The sequence below is a fragment of the Aquarana catesbeiana genome, linkage group LG03, assembly GCF_042186555.1.
Source record: "Aquarana catesbeiana isolate 2022-GZ linkage group LG03, ASM4218655v1, whole genome shotgun sequence".
Classification (NCBI taxonomy): domain Eukaryota; kingdom Metazoa; phylum Chordata; class Amphibia; order Anura; family Ranidae; genus Aquarana; species Aquarana catesbeiana.
Window position 1 is genome coordinate 510,356,444 of NC_133326.1, and position 23,794 is coordinate 510,380,237.

At 44.3% G+C, this 23,794-nt stretch overlaps 1 long non-coding RNA gene across 2 annotated transcripts in view; it reads right to left on the reverse strand.

Moving 5' to 3' along the window:
* The window catches only part of LOC141132571 (uncharacterized), a 130,579-nt gene that overhangs the window by 80,618 nt on the left and 26,167 nt on the right, over positions 1 to 23,794 (reverse strand). The gene's annotated exons all lie outside the window — the stretch shown is intronic.

A 23,794-nucleotide genomic window follows, 5' to 3' on the forward strand; every position in this document is an offset into this window, starting at 1 on the left:
TCATTAAGGCTCTTGAACCCACATTCTCCGTAGGGGACTTTAAATTCAAGAAAGCCCTTCTAATGTTCAAACTTGTGGACCTATTAGCTAGAAAACCCGCCTGGTCTTCATGGATCAGCTTATGAATGACTCTATTCAGTCTAACTGCCAAAATCGTGGCCAGGATTTTGGCATCGGTGCATAAGAGGGAAATTGGCCTATAAGCAGCCACATCTAGGGGGTTTTTCCCATCTTTTGGTATCACTATAATTGTTGCCTCTAGCATTGATGCAGGCAGCTGGCCCCCCCTTTAGTGCCCCCCAGTGCATTCAGCAGCTCGGGGATTAATACTTCACCGTAATATTTATAGGCCTCAACTGGGAGAGCGTCGGGTCCAGGCGACTTAAGGCTTGCCATACTAGCTAGTACATGTTGTAATTCTGCAATTGTTATTGGGGTTTCTAATAAGTCCCTTTCCTCATGTGATATGGCTGGAATCGCCAGCTCCCCCATGAAGTCCTCCAACATACCTTCCTTTCCTTTTTTCTGAGAAGTATACAGGTTTTTATAATAGCCCCTAAAGGTTTGTACTATCTTTGGGGTACTTGATAGTATATCTCCTCCCCGAGATCTAATAGCAAGGACCGAGGATGGAGCAGTATTGGATTTCACCAGCTGAGCCAACAGCCTACCCACCCTCTCGCCCTCCACCAAAGATGTCTGTCTCTGAAGAAGACGCCTAGTCTCTGCTTTCTGCATGATAAGCTTATATGCTTGTTGTTTATCTTGCCATGCTAATTCCTTCTCAGGGGTTGGATTTCTAATATAGTTATTTTCGGCCTCAAGTGCTTCCCTTTAGGGAATTCTCTTCCTCACTCCTAGTCTCCTTATTAAATTTGGCCATCTGCTGTATTAGGACACCCCTAAGAAACGCCTTAAGGGCGTCCCATAGCACAGCGGGCGATACCGATCCCTGATTGAATCCTACAAACTCTCTCAGAGTAGGGAGAACCCCATCCGACTTTTTAAAAAATTCAAACCAGTGCGGACTTATTCTCTATTCCTTCTGAGGTCTATTCCCACCTAGATTCAATGTAACCACCACGGGGGAGTGGTCTGAGATACCTCTTGGCCCGTATAGAATTTTTTCTGATATCTGAAGTGCTCTGTCATTCCCCAGGACCAGGTCTATCCTTGAAAGCGCTGGATGTGACACTGAGCGACAAGAATATTGTAACACACCCAGGTTCCGCACCCTCCACAAATCCACTAACCCCACTTCGTCCAGAAACTGACATAAACGACTCTTCTCCATATGCTCTGGGAGGATTCGTACAGGGAATCTATCCACTCTCCTGTCTAAGATCTCGTTAAAGTCCCCCCACTGCTATAATCGGCACCTCTTTTTTGTCAAGCAGAAATTCATTCAGTTTGAGCATAACATCCAGGTTAAAAGGCGGAGGGATGTATATATTTGCCACCACAGACATAACACTGTCAATAGAGCAACAAAGAAAAATATAATGATCCAATTCATCTATACTGGATTGCCTGCAGGAAAATTTTACCCCAGATTTCACCAAGATACTTACACCCCTACTGTAAGAGGAGTGGACCGCATGGAAATGGCATTGAAATGTTTGCGTCTGTAACAGCTGGGCTGTATCTTTGGTTAGGTGAGTTGTCTGCAGGCAGACCAGATCTACCCCATAACTCTCCATCAGAGAGAGTACTGCCAGCTTTTTGAGCGGTGTCCCCAGACCCCTAACGTTCCAGGATCCTATTTTCACTGTTTTAGCATGCATCTAGATACTGGATTTGATTGTAGCCGTATTAGTGCAATTGTGACAGAGAAAATTGAGTACTGTCCGTGATACTTTTTTTATTTGCACTAACATACAATTTTTCAGGACAAGCTTTCGGGGTATGTCCCCTTCTTCAAGGTCCAAGCAGTACTGATTCACAAATTTTTAAGCAGCATGTTAAAGAAGAAAAAAAAAAAAAAAAGAGAAAACCAAACACATACAAATCAATGGTAATAAAGATAGCAGCAGAGTTAGTGTTATAAGACAGAGGGAGAGCTATAGAATGCAGGAGGGGATACTAGTCACAGAGGGGTCGTAAAACTTTAGCATAATGTGTAAGGAAACCAATATCTAAATTCAGGCCGTTATTTTTCGTGTCAAAAAGAAGTATCATTCTTAGTTCAAACGTTTTCCTTTCCTGGATAGTTCTAGAGAAAATTGATTACTGTCCGTGATACTTTTTTTCTATTTTTAACAACCCTACCAGCCTCACATTGTTCCTTCGGCTCCTATTCTCCATTTCATCCAATTTGGAGGCTTGCTTGGATATCTGTTCCTTCATCCATTTCATTTCTTTAATTAGTGGGGACATGTCATCTTCAAGCATGCCAACTCTTACTTCCAGTGCTGTTGTTCTCTCTGCAGTTTTCTGTAGGTCTTGCCTGACTAGCAGCAAGTCCACTTTTACTCCCTTCATCTGTTCACAGAGTTCTTTAAGTGAGCTGTTGCATATTCCTACTGCCATAAATACATCCATTAAAGTTGGCTCTTTTTCTAGGGGCAGGTTTGAGTTAGGTATTACATCTATATTTACATTTATGTTTATTGCTGTGCGTTTTGGTTACCTGAGCCACCGAGGCAGCACCAGTTGACTGTGACTGAGGCTGGGCCTGGCCCTGACTTTACCCAACCAGTGCCCCCCCTGTTGTGTTTTCAACTATGACCCCTTCTTGGGGGTGTAAAAGCGGGGGTATGAGCATATTGCTCTAGTTTCTCTGCTGCTGATGCTGCTGCTGTAAGCTGCAAATTTTTTTCCTTTAGAAGATCGTAGATTCTGCATCATGTACTTTTTAGCAATAGGTTGGTAACCCATCAGTATTCCAATGAAAAAAAAAAAAAAAAAAGGAAGGGACTGTACACCTACCCGCCCACTATGCAAAGGCGACACCACTGCACTTTAAGATGACCAGGCATAAACCAGCTCCCACCGCTCAGATGCACCCCAACCGAGTCAGTAGTAAATGCTGCCCCCCCCAGCAAACTTCACTGTTAGAGCAGGTTATGGATCAGGTTGTGGAACTATATAACGTACAGATATCAGGGCGCCACTGGCTGAAGTGCTCTCCAATTTACAAAGAATGATTGGCACAGCTGTATTAGACTCTAACCGTGTGTGGTAAGTAAGGTGTAGTTACAAGAGAGAACCGACAGTCACCCACACATGCAGCCCTCACGGCTGACAAGAATGTCTGATGCTTTAGCAGGTAGCTTTATAATCAGTAATTGGGGGGTAACATCGCCCAGGGGGTAAGGATTTTGCAGGTATTTAAAAACGCCCAGGAATAGCCCCACAGCTCCTGGTCCCAGAGCCAGTAAATGCACAGGGAGAGCAATTTATACGTAGTGTATTAAGTTTTTACTGCTCACACTGGTTCTTGTATGACAGCCAAAATTATTGAGGCAGGGAACCAACAAGATTATTAAGCTTAGGCTTTGCGGGAGCAAAAACTGTCCATTTAACAGAAGCTATACTGAGCCAAAGGCAACATGTAATTCTTGTATTGCATTCAGAGTTGCATACAGAGGGTCATTTACTATACCCGTGTGAAGATCCTCCCGAACTCTAGCTGTCAGTGTGCCCGTGCACGAGTGGGGGGCACTGAATACAGCCCGCCAGCTCTCACCTCTCTCGAACCGCTACTGAGTACCTCTCATCAGCCAGTATGGAGTGATGTCACTCCCGAGAGTTTCTCCGGCACCCTCAGCTAGCGGCGATCGAAGGAGACTAGGGAGAGGAGCAGAAAGAGACCCGATACCCGGTCCCCTCTCCTCACTCTTCCACACCGTCCATCCACTGAGCGCACACCACCATGAAGACTGCGCACCGCTGGGAAAGTCGCCCGAGCATCCGGGAGAGAAGAGTGGAGCAGAGGCGGGGGGGGGGAGCACACAGCGTCCTCGCGCTCACTCACTCCATGCCACAACACAGCTCACACCCGTCCATCCGGTCACGCCCTCTCCGGGGGTTAACTGCTTTTATGTGTTTGTTCATTAGTCGACTGAACTTGGAAAAGGATATCTAGGACAAGGTTGTGATGCTTTGCCAGCTCCTGGCTTACATCTGCGACAATCAAAACATTGTCCAAGTAGTGGCAGGGCCTTACCCTCAAAGACAAATTACTGCCACTACTACCTTCAAAATGTTCAAAAAGTTTCTTGGTGCCGTGCCAAAAAAAAAAAAAAAGGCAAACATCTAAACTGGAAGTGACAGCCAGTCACTGCAAATCTCAGATGTTTCTAGTGTTACACACTGATTGGTATATGGAAGTATACATCCGGCAAGTCGATTGACTCTAACTGGTCCTCATGTTGCACTATCGCCATGATTGTTTGCATGGACTCGATCTTAAACCTTTTGTTGTGTATGTACCCATTCAATTTCTTCAAACCCAGACAGTAGTTAAAGCTCCTGAAGCCTTGGGTACTAGAAAGAATTGGGAGAACCCCCCAGATTTGTTCTTTTAGTGGCACCAGCACTATGGACTTGTAGTATTATAATTCTTATATGTAATCTTGCAGTAATTCTTTCTTCTTGAGATCTGTTGGTCATGAATGAAAGGATTTGGTGATTGTACTCCCAGCTAACTGTCTTTGATGTTTTGAAAAAAAGAGGTTCCTTGTCTCTTTAAGACCCATCCGCTTTTATCTACCTAGTTAAGCAGCAGCAAGTGAGGTCAGACAGCGTTCCAGAGGCAGACAGGTGACACAGAATCTGAGACAAAACCAGTCAGACTTCCTAACCCCCGGGAACACACAGAACAGCAGGGGAGCAAACAGCAACAAGCCTTTACCGCACAAGAGAAAACTGGAAGGACCGTAGAGAGAGGAGAGAAACCAATTCCTCTGCCAGCTCTAAGACTGTTTTTTTTCTCTCTATCTCAAATAAAAAATGTGAGTGGAATATATTTGACATTACAGAGTCCAGAACATATGCATTCCATTTGGATAAAAGATTGCATCAAACTGACATACAACATGGTAATAAATAACAGATTAGAACTGACTTCGCTCAGAGGCCAGTTATAGATACAAGTATTAAGTCAGAACTTTACACCTCTACTGTCCGGAGGTTCTAAGACTGTTTAAGCTGCTGCTTGGTGACTGGCGCTACCCCGCGCCGCCCATCTCCCTGCCCTCTGTGCCATCATCCACCGCCGCTCTCAGACTGAAGACAAAGCCAAGAGAGCGTCACGCTGCCTATACAAGACAGGAAAACCCTAATGGTGACATTGCAGAGCTTACTAATACTACTCCTGGAAAATATTTGTGCCATCTAAGCAACTATGCCCGCAACCCAGCACAACGGATACCCAGTTCAGGACAGGATGCAATGCTGTCCAACATTCTGGGTCTTTCAACTCCATGAGAGGCTGAACATGGAGGCGGTGTGGTAGGGGGGATATCCTTGCAGCAAAGTACTTACCACTGCAATCCACAGGTGGCCTGGAACAGACCAAAAAAAAAGAACATGTCAGTGGGGGAGGGGCTGTCTTTTATTCAGCTAGGAAAAGATGGTCATGTGGGTGCCAGATGAGGCGTTAACCCATTGTGTGCTGACGTGAGGTATGGCCAGGAAAAATATATTATTTAAGGGTTCTTAAGTTTAAATATAAACTTTTATTATATGAATATGTGTATGAGGTCAGAAATTAATTGTTAATATTTAAAAAATAAAATACAAGTTTAATATTAAAAATAAATAAATACAAATACACCCATTTTGATCAAAGTATTTTTTTTATTATAAAAAAAATGCATAAAAGCAATAAATGTTTCAGAAGAAACCATTACATAAACACAGATCTGCTAAATCCAGATTAACACATATTTTGTATGCTGTGACATTAAAAATAAATCATACAAAATATATGATAAACCCCTCCTAAAGAATGACATTTATCTCCCGAAAGCTTGTCTGAAAAACCGACTGCTGATGCAAATAAAAAAATATCATGCACAGTACTCTGTGTACTTCAAACATCACAACACAGATCAAATACATATACAAAGCGTAAACAAGAACAAAAAATGTAAATATTGCAGCTTCCCAGCTCTTAGATGTGGTAGATTTTTTTCCTTTTTCAGGTTCTTTTTCTTTATTTTCCCTGGGTGATTCTGCCAGTAAAACACATCCTGTTGTAGGGTGACAACGCTCACACAATGTACTGTCATAGCTCCCACCTGTCCCTGATTTCGAGGGACTGTCCCTGATTTGGAATAATGTCCCTCTGTCCCTCTTTCCTCCTCATTTGTCCCTCATTTTGGTCTGATCTATATAGTTGTATATAAAATGCAGTTTTTATCTTTCAAAAAGTTTCCCAGTGCTAAACCTTTCATCCAAATTATAAATTGCTGCATTTGTAAATTTTAAAAGCCAATATAAAGAAATAGTATTTTAATAACATTTGCTGGTAGGTGTCCCTCATTCCCATCTCACAATTTTGGGAGGTATGTACAGTGTCTATGGAGCACTACAGAACATGAAGAGAGGGGGGAGTGTTCTGTAGTTCAGAGAAAGCTGGGAACAGAGTAACTAATAACAGCCAGCATAGGCAGAGAACACAGGAAGTGATTAGCCAACAAGATTTTAGGTAGGATTAGCAGGTATTTTTTGCAGTTGTCAAACAGATATAACAAAACACTTTCAAAGGTATATTTAACAGAGCAAAAGGGAGAATCTAAGCATTCATTATTAGGGTTTACATACTCTTTAACACATTATTAAACCCAATAAAAAAATGTATTATATTGCAGCTTACTGAAGATGACTTTGACGAATATGTAGTATGTATGTAGTATCCTTTCATTAACAATAATCACATTCACACACTAAATTATTTTTGATTATATTAGGCACCGGAAGATTAGCTTTATGCTATTTGGACACTATAATGCTGCAGTGTTAATGTAAATTTAAAGGCAGTTATTACTAATGATTTTATTTAATCTCCTCATCCACAGCCTGCTGATTGGACAGTGAAAGAGGAGCAGCAGACTGAGGACGTAATCTCTCTGCTCTTCTCTAGTCAACATTTTCTTGCTAGCACATTTGCATGCAGCACATCCTATAGGTTTTCAATTCTTCTCTGTCTCAAGTCAGATTCGTGTACCTACATTAGATGTTTTTAAAAAATAAATTTGACACATTTTTTCATGTTACAAGCAAAATTGTAAATGTATTTTATTGGGATTTCATGTAATAGACCAACACAAAGTGGCACATAATTATGAAGTGGAAGGAAAATGATAAATATTTTTCAACGTTTTTTACAAATTAATATCTGAAAAGTGTGGCGTGCATTTGTACTCAGCCCCTTTAGGCTGATATAAAAAGGAGGAAAAACTGTGATGAAACCTAAAGCAATCCCTAAAATGCAGCAGCTCCGCTGTGAGATATGAGAAATTGCAGTAGAAAATAGAGCTGTGCTCTCACACCAACATAAAAGGTTAAAAAAGTAACTAAATACATCTAGACATGATAATAAAAAAATGTAAACATCAATAAATAAGCTACATGAAGCTAGATAGTATAAAACAATAGGTAAATCAAAAGTGAAGCGAGTCCCAATAAAGAACAAACTTTGAAGGGCTTGGAAAAGTATGTCCTTAATAGGTAGCATAGATACATGTCACACAACCCATGCAGGCAAAGAGTATATATAACTTCTAAAGAGTCCTCCTCATGATGGTAATATCTCACGCCACAGCACAATGTGTACCTCCACCACTTGAATTGAACGCTTATGGCTAATACCCAGCCAGGGCCTTTATCCTCAGAATTGGCAAGCAGACACCAACTGAAGTCAGGTATGGCATTTCAACACAAACACAAAAGGCAAACAAGAAGAGTGTAACCCTCCATAGGACCCAGAATCCTCCCTCGAGTGATGTACTCATAACGACCCAGAAAGAGAAATGCTCGCCATAGCGTAAAACCACAAGTAACTTTAATGGACAAACAGTATTGCACTTACACTGGAGACGTAAAAACAAGCATGGATCCAAAAAGTTGGCCGGTGTCTTGCCGAGAAAGTTCCCCCGGCGGATAAGGACCCCCCTGTACTGCGCAGGCGCAGCGCTTGCGCAGTACGAACGACTAGGAGCCGCCGAAAATAGCCGAAGATGAAAAACTTCAATCAGCTGTACACGGCGCCTGCGCCCCACCATCCAAGTGGACCTAGAGGGAGAATAAAAAAGTGCCGAGCGAAGCGAGGCCGTGCCCGAAGCGTGGCGAGCGAAGCAAGCCTGCGAGGGGCCCTGTTACAGGCGCCGTGTACAGCTGATTTCTATTGTGTTCGGCTTCGGCTATTTCCGCCAGCTCCTACTGCGCAAGGCTGCGCCTGCGCAATAGAGGGGGGTCCATATCCGCCGAGGGGAACTTTCTTGGCAGAACACCGGCTCTAGATAAAACACCCGTCCATCCAGGATTGTGAACAGCGCAGTGACGTCAGCACGTCGCTCCTCCTCCTCCTCCCGGGAGGAGTGACGTGCTGACTCTTTGGAAGTGATATGCTGGAAGGCTGGCCGCAGGCCAGCTTGAATTTGTGGGAGGAGTCTGGGACTATATAGCCCTCCTCCCCTGTCAGGTCCAGCGTCGGCTCGTTCTCCTGGCTGTGTGGAACAGTCGGCGTAGCGTCATTTCCGTTTTTTTACAACTTCTGGTTTTCGTACAGCAGAGGATCTTGGTGCATCTCAGCATCTTGTGGCTAGTGGGGTGGCCGTTCCATTCTCCCTTGGTGGGCCCTCGGCAGAAGGTAGGTGTGGGGCCACCCGGGCTGTGGGAGGTAGGGGAGCGGTGGAACTGTCAGATGCCGCGGGTGGCTCGGGATGGGCAGGGATGTGATATCCTGCTACAGCTGGAGGTTGCGTTCAGGATTCAGGGGAAAACTATGTATTGGCACAGTCATTTCAGGGAGACTCTGGTCTGCCAAACATGACAGACACATGGAGGCAATGGTCATTATAGTGCTGCATAGGACGTTCAGTGGGTGATCTGGCCTGCTGCAGATCGGGGGGGGGTGTGTGCTGCTGATGATTCCTAGCCCCTGTTCGGTTGCTGTGCACAGGATGGTGGATTGCTGTTGTCTGGCACCTGGGGTGTTGGGGGTCACTGCGACTGAGCTGGGACTTGTTGTTCCCCACCATGATTACCATCATCAATCACTCCACTGACACCGGGTACATCAAGGTTCTGCATGGGTGGGTATGCATCCAGTCACGATGAGCGGTTCCAGTTCAAGTATCACTCCATGTGGGTTTATGTTATCACTGCATATGTCAGTGTCCATTTTTATGTTTGTTTCTTTTGTCTATCATATTTTGTCTTCAGGTTCATCACTTGTACAGGTGCTTTGTTCACGTGGATCCTAGCATTTACGCAGGAGTGTTATGTGCGTCCAGGTCATTTGTTTCACGGGCAGTCAGCTGGTTGTCACGTAGTGGGTGCTGGTTCAGGGGGATGGTTTCCACCATCAGGTCTTGGTGTTTAAGGATGGGGGTGGGTTGGATCATTCACCAATATCGGGTTTTTCGTATGGATTTTCATACCTTCATGGCAGGATAAGTGCTTAATTTTGGTTTATTTCTCTGTCTGTCATATTTTACCTTTTTTAGGTTCATTACCTCGCGGGTGCAGGTGCATGCATGACATTTGGTATCACGGGGGGCTGCTAGTCAGGTCACATGGCAGGATCTATCATGTCGATAGATCCATATGGGTCAGGATTCCTTTGTAAGTGTCAATACAAGTTCTCGGCCGTAGATCATACATCATACGCTGCATGATCGTTGCTTACTCCTATTTTCATTACCTCTCCTCCGAAGAGGAAAGTGTGATGACGTCAGAGATACAGGCTCCTCCCAAAGGAGAGGACTCCTGTTTGAGTTTAATAAATTATCTTACATACTGCACTATGGGAGCTTTTTCTGTTTTATATTCTGAGTAATACTGCTGTCCACAGACGGAACAACTCCTGGTCCCTCCTAGCTTTTTGCTGATGATACAGATGTTATAGCCTTGGAGTCCCTGTAAGGTTTTTGGGAGACCACAACTCCCTGGGCTCGGTGAGACCAACTTATTGGTCTTTACAGCTGGTAAGGAGACAACCTACTCACCTGGGTGTTTTGCTCTATAGAACAAGGGACTCCCTCTTCATCACAGTGTCGATTAGACCTTCACTGATCACTCTCTTTGTTTTTGAACTTTGAACACTGATATTGTAGATTACACTGATCCGCCTATCCAGGTAGTTATGTGTTGGAGCAATGTGGATATGGAACTTTTTTGCAGGCATTTCACCAATCAAAAGTCCCCGGTGTGTAGCAATTACCAGCCCTCAGCACATACTGCTGCATGGTGCCCTATAGGGTGCAATTACAACCAGTGTAGGCTGCTGCATGTTTGCTCTAATTGTTTTAGGGCTCATCCAAAATCCTCCTGTCTGGTCAAGCCCTTCAGTTCTTCGTGACTAAGCCAAGTCAATATTTCCGCAGTAGGGGCTTATGTAGAAGGTCACCCTTCCTCGGGTTTCAGGCAATTCCTGTTGGATAAAAAAAATGGATAAAAAATACCGCGCCAATCAGGAAGATTAAACAGCAGCCAACACTACAAAGTGACAAAATTGTGTAAAGTATTTAAATGTAAAAAGTGTAGCGCTAAAGTGCAAAAACCTCTATATGTAAGAGGTTACAAGATAATGAAATAATTCAACATTCAAGTGAAAAGTGACTGTATCTAGTCTCAAAGCTATACAAATAAACAAACTCAATTCTAAATGTATAGTCTAATAGCAAGTAAAACGCTCATTCATGAATAGTGAAGGAAACGTGAGCAGTTTGAAAGATATAGTAAGTAGACGTGAACAATCGTTTAGAAATATAAAGTGAAAATGAAATGTAAGTGAAAAAAATTGTGGTAACCCACAAGGTAATATTAGAATGTCCACCTTCTAAATGGAGAAAAAAGTGCAGCAAAGAAAAAAAGCGGTGATAATAAAATGTCCACAAATCCAATAAGAGGTGTAGCCATCAAATGAAACATGAAACTTGTCTAGTCCCAATACTATTTCATGTGAACACAATGAGGATGACACTTTGATAGCTCCTCTGCAGTACTCCGAATCAACATAAGGGATAAAGCACTCTTACCGACTTGGGTGGACTCACAGGCCGTTGGCGGTGAGTCAAACAGGCTTGCACTGTCTTAAGACAGACGAAAGTATGGGGGTGGACCGTGCACTGATGGACTTCCTCCTCAAATGGGGGACCCGGATCCTACCCAGATGGTCCAAACGATCTCCGACCTTGTCAGCATTGATAAACCATGTGTAGAAAAAAAACAAAGAGCCTCCACATGGTGTAAATCCAAATAGATCAATTACCGTTTATTTGATCAATAACGATCATCAGAAAATCCATAAAAACGTATTCCTGTTGGATGGTTTCTCTTTTGGGTTTTATACAGGCTTAATCACGCTGCCCACAGAATTATTTGAATGTAGGAATCTTTTGTCTGCAGTCAATCATGCTTCATTAGTAGATGAGTTGCTGGAAGCTGAAGTGGCCAAGGGATTTGTAATTGGTCCTTTTAGTTCATCACCTTTTGGCATGTGGAGGGTCAGCCCCATTGGGGTAGTTTGTGGGAAATTTTCTAATAAATATCGTCTAATATACGACTTGTCCGCACCTCATTCTTCGCACATTCCTAGTCTCAATTCACTGATTCCCTCAGAGGAATTTTCTTTAAAGTATTAATCAGTGGATTCAGCCATACAGCATATTCTGCAGTTGGGCAGGGGGACTTGGTTGTCCAAAGCAGATATTGCCCATGTGTTCAAACTGCTTCCTATTAGTCCTGCTCTTTGGCAATGGCACGGCATTAAATGGTGGGATCGTTACTACTTTGCCAATAAATTAACCTTTGGGTCAAAGAGCAGTCCTTGTTTATTTAATATCTTTTCCCAGGCATTCCATTGGGTTTTGGGCAACTGCAAAGATTGTCCGGGGATTGTGCATTACCTTGATGATTTCCTGCTCTTGGAGGACCCTGGTCGGCCTCCTAAGGATTTGCAGTGTCTTACTGAACTGTTTGCAAAGTTAAATGTTCCACTGGCTGCTCACAAGGTGGAAGGTCAGGCCAACATCATTAATTTTTTGGTTATCATGCTTAATTCAAATCGCATGATTGCAAGTCTGCCCAGGGAGAAGTTGGCTAGGATACATCAGACGATTCATTTATTCGTCCAGTCCCCAGTCTGCTCGAAGAGGGATTTACAGTCACTCTTGGGCATATTGAATCATGCGATGTGGATTATTCCACAAGGTAGGTCGTTTGTGCCTAGATTGCTGGCCCTTTTGCCCCTGTATCAGGACAGTGATACGGTCGCCAGCCTACAAGCTGACGCATGGGTCGATCTGGTCATGTGAGACCAGTTCCTGCATGATTGGAATGGCATTTCTTTGCTTATTCCTGAACCAATGAGTGAATCGCCCAGGGCATTTTCAGATGCAGCTTAGTCAGTGGGGTTTGCAGCTATTTTTGGTGCTGAATGGCTGGCCAGCTGTTGGCCCTTGGAGGTTTCCCGCATTGTGTGAAGTCTACCCAATTTTGGCGACAGCTGTCACTTGGGGGCCAGGTTGGTCAGGAAGTTTGGTCATTTTCTTCACTGACAATCTAGCCACCGCCAAGATCATCAATAAGGGCAGGTCGGGATCTCTGATCATCATGTCCTTTTGCGCAGGTTGACTTGGCTGGGGTTGACATACAGATTCCATTTTAAGGGGGAATTCATTAGTGGGAATTACAATAGTGCGGCCGATTATCTTGTTTTAAATTCAATCAATTTTTCTTGCAGCACCCAGAAGCAGAGCGGGTGGGCTGCAAGCTGGTTCCTCCATATTCCCTGCTCATCATGGACCAACCGGGTTCTGGACGCAGGCGATCGATTTGGCTAACAAGTCTTTATCCAGCAATACAGCTGTTCTGTGAAACCCTCAGAGGTTTGTTAGAGAACCTTATGCTGTGTACACATGTGCGGACTTTTGGACCGGACTGGTCCGACAGGACGAATCCGTCGGACAATCCTTCATCTTCATCGGACCTGCAGCGGACTTTTTCGGTCGAAAATCAGAAGGAGTTTAGATTTGGAACATGTTTCAAATCTTTCCGACGGACTCAAGTCCAGTCGAAAAATCCACCCGTCTGTATACTAGTGCGACGGACGAAAACCAACGCTAGGGCAGCTATTGGCTACTGGCTATTAACTTCCTTATTTTAGTCTGGTCGTACGTCATCATGTACAAATCCGTCGGACTTTGGTGTGATCGTGTGTAGGCAAGTCAGTTTGTTCGAAGTCCGTTGGAAGTCCGTCAAAAACAAACAGCACCATGAAGGCCAAGGAACACACCAGACAGGTCAGGGATAAAGTTGTGGCGAAGTTTAAATCAGAGTTAGGTTATAAAAAAATATCCCAAGCTTTGAACATTTCAAGGAGCACTGTTCAAACCATCATGCGAAGATGGAAAGAGTATGGCACAACTGCAAACCTGCCAAGACATGGCTGTCCACCTAAACTGACAGGCCGGGCAAGGAGAGCATTAATCAAAGAAGCAGCCAAGAGGCCCATGGTAACCCTTGAGGAGCTGCAGAGATCTACAGCTCAGGTTGGAGAATTTGTCCACAGGACAACTATTAGTTAGGCTCTCTGCAAATCTGGCCCTTATGGAAGAGTGGCAAGAGGAAAGCCATTGTTGAAAGAAAGCCATAAGAAGTCCTGCTTGCAGTTTGCAAGAAGCCATGTGGGGGACACGGCAAACATGCGGAAGAAGGTGCTCTGGTCAGATGTGATCAAAATTTATTTTTTATGGCCTAAAAGCAAAACGCAATGTGTGGCGGAAACTAACACTGAACTAACATGAACATGGTGGTGGCAACATCATGTTGTGGGGATGCTTTTCTTTAGCAGGGACAGGGAAGCTGGTTAGAGTTGATGGGAAGATGGATGGAGCCAAATACAGGGCAATCTTAAAAGAAAATCTATTAGAGTCTGCAAAAGACTTGAGACTGGGGCAGTATTGACTTAAGGGGGCTGAATACAAATGCACGCTACACTTTTAAGATATTTATTTGTAAAATATTTTGAAAACCATTTATCATTTTCTTTCCGCTTCACAATTATGTGCCACTTTGTGTTGGTCTATCACATAAAATCCCAATAAAATACATTTACGTTTTTGTTTGTAACATGACAAAATGTAGAAAATGTCAAGGGGTATGAATACTTTTTCAAGACACTGTAATTAATAAATACAGAGCTGCATTAAAGTGTGTCTTAACATTCTGGAGTTTAACATCTAAAATATTTACTATATAATAAAAGTTAAGAGTAAGCAAGAAGATGGAGTCCCTTTAAATGTTTTGGAGTTGAAAAAGCTGAATTTCTTGGTCAATTTACTTTTTACTTATCAGGTACAAGAAAACATGGGCTAGAGCCAGATGCTTCTTCAAACAACTGTTTGGATGTCCATCCTGCTGTTCCTTGGATGAGAAAGCACGGCAAAGCAGTGAAGATAAGCTGGTCAGTGCCAAAGCCTTATCCCCTGAGCTGATGCTAGTCAGAAACCATATGCAGGCTTGGATCACAGACTGCCTCTGTTGATCAGTGACAAATTGAGAAAAAAAAGGCGAAAAAAGTCTCCCAAAATAAACTTTTATCCAGAGGAAAATCTCATCTTTGCTTTTCTTAATTGTAGCGCTGTGGCAATACATTAAGTCAATTTTACAAAGGCTGACAGCTCGTCATTTTAATTTCATTACAAATAAGGTCACATTATATATTCAACACCAAGAAAAACGCATTCAAATCTCTTCTTATTTTTAGCACAAAAACCGTGTGAGAAGACTAAAATAAATCAAAAAGCTTTTCTTCATTTTTTTGATTGCAGAATTTGATTTGTGCAGCTAAGTGGACCTGACATCATATATAATGTAGCACCCTCTAGTGTGTGCTAGAAGTACGGTAGTGTTATGCCGCATACACACAGCCGGACTTGTGAACGGGCTAAACTCCGTCGGAATTTCCAACGGAAAGATTTAGAACATGTTCTATATCTGAGTCCATCAGAAATGCCGACAGAAAAAGTCCGATGGGGCTTACACATGGTCGGAATGTCCGACTGAAAGCTCCCATTGGACTTTTTCTGTCGGGAAGTCCGGCCATGTGTACGCGGCATTAAAGTTTAGCATAGGTAAATTCTAGTTTAGCTCAGGGTTAAGCCTGAGCTGTGAAACTGGGTCAGGGTTCAGTGAGTCAGGGCTGGATAACTCATCCTGACAGCTCCTCTGGTGCCTTACTCTGGCACTCGAGAATGTTTTCTAGCTGGTGGGTGGAGGTTAGGAGGAGCTGCCTGGAATATTTATGAGGCCTTAGCCAATCCCCAGTAGTGGGCTGGCAGGGGGCAGAGCTTACCTGATAAATAGGCATGAGCCATGCCAGCAGGGGCAGTCAGGTGGAAGATGGAGATACAGTGCTGAGGAGGCTGTCGATGGCCCTCAGGGGTGCCCCTTAGTCTAGGGGGTGGGGGGTGTCCTGCCTTTGGGTCAGGGCTCGGGTGCTGCCACAACACATGGGAGGAAGCCCTTACTGGAGGCATGGGAACAAGAGAGGACAGCGTGAGTAGATCAGCGCTGCTGGGAACTAACAAAGGGGAAGACTGCCACATGTATCCAGTCTCCCTGAAGACAGCTGTATGCTTAAGTCTTCATCCTTCCCCAAGAAATTTCCTGGGAGTCAGTCAGGTTGGCCGGTGAGAGTCAGCCATGTGGGCTGGTGAAGAGTCAGTCTGGAGGACTGATGTGGAGAGTTAGTCTGGAGGGCTAGTGAAAGGGGCAGCTGCAGCCAGATTGGTTGGCAGTGCCTGAAGAGATGGTGCTGGGACCAGTAGCCACAGAGGAGAAGTGCAAGCTGTTTCACTGTATTTTTGTTACACAACAAGGAGCTGCGAGTTCCTGCCTGTAAAGGACTATTGCTAAATCTGACTGAGAGCCATTCGGATCTACTAACAGTGATTCAGCTGGAGCCAGCAAGCAAATGCGTGCAGGAGGAAAATAGAGGAGACTGTATATATAGACTGTATATAGGAAGATGTCCCTGAAATCATTGCTGAAGTTTGCTAAAGTCAAGTGGGCATTCCATAACCTCCCATCCCTATCCAAGTTTTAACCCTTAATAAATAACAAAAACAAAGTCACGGACTGTTCTCTGACTCTGGAGTGCTTGTGAAGAATTGGTGTGCCTGGCTGTGCAGAAGTGGGAGATCCAGTTCATCAGCAGTCCCTACAGGGGTGTGCTACATATATTTAGATGCATGCATGATGTATATGGTCTCATACACACTGGATGTTTTTAACGCTGCTCTCAGGGGCAGTGTGTAGAACTCTTCTGACAGTGTGTGTAAAGCAGAACAAAGAGCAGGAGGCAGCATAGTAATGGATGGAGAGTGGGAGCGGAAACTGCTGGAGTTACGTTTTTATTTAAAAATTTTCATTTATATAGCAAAAAAAACCCACCAGTGGTGATTAATCACTTGCTTACTGGGCACTTAAACCTCCTTTCTGCCCAGGCCAATTTTCATCTTTCAGCGCTGTCACCCTTTGAATGACAATTGCGCGGTCATACAACACTGGACCCAAATGACATTTTTATAATTTTGTTCACACAAATAGAGCTTTCTTTTGGTGGTATTTAATCACTGCTGGGTTTTTTATTTTTTGCTAAAAAAAGCGGAAAAAAGACCGAAAATTTTGAAAAAAAACAGTTTCATAGTTTGTTATAAAATTTTTAAACACAGGTAATTTCTCTCATTCATTGATGTGCGCTCATGAGGATACACTGATGGGCACTAATAGGATACACTGATGGGCACTGATAGGCTGCACTGATAGGCACTGATAAGGCGGCACTGATGGGCACTGAGAGGTGGCACTGATGGGCGGCACTAAACGGCACTGATGGGCACTGGTAGGTGACACTGATAGGCAGCACTGATAGGGGGCACTGATTGGCAGCACTGATGGGCACTCATAGGTGGCACTGGTGGGCATTGAGGGTGGCACTGGTGGGCACTCGTAGGTGGCACTGGTGGGCACTGATGGGCAGTAGGGATATGCACTAGTAGGTGGTACTGGTGGGCACAGATGAGGCGGCGATGTCTCTCCCTGTTTGAGACCGATGTCTTTCTGACAGAAGCCGGTGATCTACTTTTTTTCCCTCCTCACGCTGTTAGCATGAGGGGAAAAAAAGCAAATTACTGATCTTCTATTTCATTGGCTGACAGCTGATCACGTGGTAAGGGGCTGGGATCAGGCCCTTACTCCGATCTGTGATCAGCCAAGTCTCATTGACTCGCTGGTCACAGAGCGCACCGTGCAGGGGGGCACACAGGCGGCGCGATCTCGGGAGGACATACATGGACCCCCCCCGGCAATTAAGGCCTGTGCTGTAGCTGTCTTTTGGCTATAGAGTGGGCAGGAAGTGATTAAATACCAAGAAAAGAAAGCTCTGTTTCTGTGAAGAAAAATTATATAAATTTTGTTTGGGTACAGCATTGCATGTCTGAACAATTGCCAGTTAAAGTAGCGCAGTGCTAAATAGCAAAAAATTATCCGCACATGAAGGGGGTAAAACCTTCTGGAGGTCAAGTGGTTAAATAGTTTGTCTGGACCAAAACTAAAGCTTTCTTTGTAAATAAGAAAAAAAATGGTATGTGATTAATTTGTGTACCGTGTTTGATGACCAAGTAATTGTCAAACAATCACAGCACTGAAAACTCAAAAAAAGATCTGATAATCAATGGGCATATCTGTGCTAGTACTCAAGTGGTTAAAGAGATTGTTACAAATGTATACAGTATCTGTAATAATCTTAAGCTCTGCTCTTAAATTCTTATAACAGTGAAGCTTTTCCTCTCAAGGGTTAAATTATTTTATTAGTTTAATAATATTTGCCCCATCAAAACAGAAGTTTCAGACTGAGCCTCGTTTCACACTAGATGCGGTGCAAATTCAATCAATCAATCAATCAATCAAAATCGCAATCCACTCATGCGAACCGATTTCAGAGTGTATGTTAAGTTAATGACATGGCGCCGCAATCGGTTGGCAAAATGCAGTGCGATTTGCAGAATCAAATCGTAATGGGTGTGAACAGCCACGAGATCCGATTCTGGTGCTGACAAAAAAAGGGTCCTGCACCAGTTTGGTGCGAATGCGGTACGATTTGAGCCATGGCTTAAATCACACCCCAGAGACACTGCATGTAATTCAAACAGGAATGTGCTGCGATTCCTGTGTGAATTACATGCAGCGCCCTGCACCGCATCAGTGGGAACTCAGGCTGAGTGTCAGAATATAAAGCTGTCCTATCTCTTGGCTGATATGGAAAAAACTCTCAAAAACTGTCACACAACAAGGATGCTGTAAGGAATACATGAAAAAACGATAAGAAAAGCTTTGTTAAAGTACATATTATAACCTCCTCCAACAGACCACATAGTGTACCTGAGACAGGAGACAGGTCAGACTCCATGGGGGGGCCTTAAATCTTGACACTTACTGATGTTTCTGCTGTGATTTGAACAGAATACAACTAAGTAACAGCACGTACCTATCCCTGAGAGAGAAGACTGTTCCTGAACAAGCACTCAGGTCTATGATTTACTGTTATTTTATAGCTACATCCAGTTTTATCTGTAAAGTGTTGGCCCAACCAAAACTGATATTCCAGATTTTGCTGGATGCTTGGCATGGCAGTGGAGCTTTAAGGCCCATACACACGATCAGAAAATCGTACAAAAAATACCGCTTCTCGAATCGGTCGTACGATAATCTGATCCTTAGTACACAGCTTTTGTCCAAAATTATCCAAAGGGACAAACAAAAAATGTTTTCTCGTACAATACCAGATCCTACGATTTTCGTTTAATCAGTACAGTTTTCATCTAAAATACAATACAAATACAATAAAACACATAGCATCACTTCCAAATTGTTATTCTGACCTATGAGAATTTTATAATATATATATAATAATCTCATCGTGTGTACCAGGCTTAAGGCTTTTAGGTCTGTATAGAGACAGAGTCAGCCTCTGGCTGAAGAAGGAGGCGTGGCTTGACTCCGAAACATGTCCTAATTGCCCACACAGCATCTTGGGTTCACAGGTCGTTCTTCGAGCTTGACATGGCTTTGGTTTTCCTTGGACTTTCCCCAAGAGGTCAAACCTTGCATTGGACTGCCTGTTACCCAAGACTATATTGTGAGTGTATTTTATTTGGAATGTTGTGTTTTAACAATAAACCGTGCTACACCAGCGGCGGCCTGGCACCTCTCTCTCCCTCCCGTTTTCCATTACAGCACTTGGGTTCCCAGCCCATTTTGAGAAGGTAGCCTCACTCCAGCCCTGGATGTCAACCAGGGACTAATAAACTCATATTATTATTTTTAACCTCCAGGATGTGTATATGGCATATTTGTACTAATAGTGGGAGCACATATGAGTGCATATCACACAAATCGCATGGGTGAGAAGTGATTAAAAGGGTTGTAAAGGCAGAAAGTTTTTTATCTTAATACATTCTATGCATTAAGATAAAAAGCCTATATTAAGATAAATATTCGCTATTCTAACACTGAATCGCCTCTCCACCAATCAGGAAGTGCGGATGTCAGACACGTTTCCCGATTGGCCGAAGGGAGAAGCGTTCTGATTGGCCCCTGAGGAGGAGGGAGCAGACGGAGACCGCAGAGCAGGGGAAGGAGATGCCCGCGGAGGAGAGCCAGGGAAGCCTGTGGTTGAGGTTAGTGCACCAACCGAATCCACTGCACAGAGCAGGTAAGTATAACATGTTTGTTGTTTAAAAAAAAAAAGAAACAAGACTTTAGAAATACTTTAAGACACAGAGGATAGGTGTTACGAGTGTGTAATGCACAGAGTGCAGGGATCAGGAGTATGTATGCACAGAGCGCAGGGTTCAAGAGCGTAAAATACACAGGGAACTGTGGTTATAACTGCATAGATGTGCCCCCAGTTCAGTTATTCCCCCAGTAAAGCTTCCCCCCAGTACATCGCTACCCCTTCCAGTATGGCTCCCCTCCCACCCCAGTATAGTTCTCCCCCTCAGTACATCTCTCCCCTCTCCAGTATAGCCCTCCTACCCATTGCTGTATAGCTCTTCCCCTCAGTACAGCTTCCCCCCAGTACAGCTCCGCCCCCTCAGTACAGTTCTCCCCCCTCCAGTACAGCTCCCTTTCCACCCCAGTATAGCTCTTCCCCCTCTCCCCCCTCAGTAGAGCCCCCCCTTCCCTCAGCACAGCTCACCTCACCTCCCTCCATAAAATACAACAATCAGACCAGGGCAGTTTAGAATAAGTGAAATCCTCCCTTGACTGGGTCATGTGAGTTGTGCTGGGGAGGATCAGCTCCCTCTCTCTGAACCAACAGGTTGTAAGAGCAGCTCCTGATTTAGGTGCCTAACACACCTGTCAGCCCTAGCTGCAGCACTGCAGACATTCAGGAAGTGGGGGGTTGGACCCCCTATCCCCCTTATCTACGCCACTGAGTCTACAGAACACATCTCCCTCTCCTCATTTCCATTATATAAGTGAAAAATCATTTTGTTTGTTCAGCAGGGAGACTAATACTGGGTACACATTAGTTTTTTTTTCTGTTCAACCCCTGAGTTGAATGAAAAAAAACTGTCAGTTCCATTCGGAGCCACTGTACTAACCATGCAAGGTTAGTTCAGCAGTCTCCCCCCTGAGCTGTTGTGTTCTGACAGGGTGACGGCCCCTCACCAGAACACTCAGATCAGCGCTCTCTGTCATTGGCTGAGAGCGCTGATCGGGAGTTGGTCGGCTGCTGGTTTTCCAGCATGCATGTACAACAGAAGTCGGACAGACCGACATACACACGGGCTGAATGTCGGTGGGTTTTGTTTGAATCGGCTGTTGTCTCTGGACATTCAGCCTGTGTGTACCCAGCTTCAGACACAGCTCACAACACTGCTTGAGATTTCAGTGGAGCAGAGGCAGCAATGTCAGTTCAAACTGGAAGTTTGAAGTTCATTGGATTTTTAGTAGAATCCACTGTTTTTTTCTGTACTTGCAGAATTTTTAAAGAGACTGAATAATAGAATTTTTAAATACAGCTTACCTGTAAAATCCTTTTCTTGAGAGTACATCACGGGACATTACATAGTGGGTTAGATAGGCACCATCGGTGATTGGACACTGGTTAACCCCAATTAAGGAGAATTCCTCCCCTATATAACCCCTCCCATATGGGGAGGACCTCAGTTTTGTAGCAAAGCAATAGGTAACCACGTAAAACCCATAGAAGGGTGGGAGCTCTGTGTCCCGTGATGTACTCTCAAGAAAAGGATTTTACAGGTAAGCTGTATTTAAAAATCCTATTTTCTTGATCATATATCACGGGACACAGAGTATTCATTACATAGTGGGATGTCCCAAAGCAATGCTCATTTGAGGGGGGGGAGACACAGATGAGAAAATATAGACCGCAACCAGACCAGAGGAACTAAACTGCAGGCTGCAGTACACTGCGCCCGAAGGCGGTATCCTCTTGCCCTCTTACATCCACCTGATAGAATCTGGTGAATGTATGGACTGAAGACCAAGTTGCAGCCTTACAGATCTGAGCCATGGAGGCCGGCCTGGTGATGCACTGCCCAAGAAGCACTAACAGCCCTAGTTGAGTGCGCTTTCACATGAAAAGGAGGAGTCTTCCTCTTTATATCATAAGCCTGAAAAATAACATGTCTAATCCATCTACAAAGAGTGGATTTCGACACTGCTTGGCCTTTCTTATGGCCATCTGGCAGAATAAACAAACAATCAGTTTTCCGTATCTGAGCGGTTGCCTGCAGATAGACACTGACTGCACTAACCACATCAAGAGTGTGCAAAGATTCTTCCTCCGCGGACTGCGAATCTGGAAAAAAGGATGGTAGGATTACATCTTGATTCAAATGGAATCCTGAAACCACCGTAGGTAAGAAGGAACGATTAGGACGCATAACAATCCTGTCCTTGTGAATAATTAAATATGGCTCTTTACAAGAAAAAGCTGCCAATTCTGATACTCTCCTAGCAGAGGATATGGCTATCAAGAAGACTAATTTTTTAGTCAAAAGCGCTAAAGGAGCCAGGTGCAGTGGCTCAAATGGTTGTCCCTGTAAAGCCGACAACACCAAATTCAAATCCCATGGGCATACTGGAGGTTTGACTGGTGGATTCAACCGCAGTGCCCCCTGAATAAAGGCCCGGACCAGGGAATGTGAAGCAATTGGCTCCTGAAAAAATACAGACAAAGACGAAATTTGGACTTTGATAGTGCTCAAAGCCAATCTCATTTCTAGGCCTGACTGAAGAAAGGTCAAGATTCTGCTAATCATATACCTTCTAGGATGCCATCCCCTGGGTTCACACCAGGAAACACATGCCTTCCAGATTTTGTAGTAAATAAGCCTGGAGGCCGGCTTTCTGGCATTGACCAGAGTGGAAAGGACTGACTCCGAGAGCCCACGGTCTTTTAAAATGTGGGTTTCGGCAGCCAAGCTGTCAAATTTAGACTTCGTAAAGCAGGGTGGCAAATCGGACCCTGTGTGAGCAGATCTGGCCGGAATGGGAGGACCCAAGACCTGCCCACTGCCATCTTTACAATCTCTGCATACCAAGGTCGTCTGGGCCAAGCCGGGGCTACTAAAAGGACTGACTTTGCTTCCCTTTTGACCCTTCCCAGGAATTGCGGAAGAAGTGGGTTCGGAGGGAAGGCATACATTAGATTGTACTGATCCCATGGGATTGTCAGAGCATCTGACCCCTGAGCAAGTACATCACTTGTTCTGGACACAAATTTGTCCAGCTTCCTGTTGAATCTGGACGCGAATAGATCCACATCTGGTGTTCCCCACCTTTGACATATGGTTTGGAATATGTCAGGGTGTAGGGACCATTCTTCTGGGCATAATTGCCGGCGGCTTAAGAAATCCGCTTGCCAATTTTCCACTCCTGGGATGAATACCGCAGACAGGCAGGGAACATGGCTTTCTGCCCATGCAAGAATGCGATTCACCTCCCTTTGGGCATCCAGACTTCTGGTGCCTCCTTGGTGATTGATGTAAGCCACAGCCGTGGCATTGTAGGATTGTATCCGAATAGGATGACCCTGTAGCCTGTAAGACCAGTCCATGAGGGCAGTAAATTGCCCGAATTTCTAGAATATTGATGGGCAAGCGTCTCTCGGTTGCAGACCATCTTCCCTGCGTGCATGTTTCTTCCAGAACTGCTCCCCAGCCTGTCAGACTGGCATCTGTGGTTACGATCTTCCATTGTAGTGGAAGAAAGGCTTTGCCTCTCAAAAGATTTTTGGTTCGTAACCACCAATTGAGGCTTTTGCGTATCCTTGGGGATAGGCACATTGGAAGATCCAAGGCATGAGTCTTTTTGTTCCAAGCTGCGAGAATGCTTCTCTGCAGGGGCCTTGAGTGAAACTGGGCAAATGGAACAGCCTCGAAAGTGGCAACCATCTTTCCTAACAGTCTCATACATAGCCGAATGGATGGACTCTTTTTGTTTAATACTAAGCGGACTAGAGCTCTTACGGCCTTGACCTTTGGCTCTGGTAGAAACACCCTGACTTAAGCGGTGTCTATGA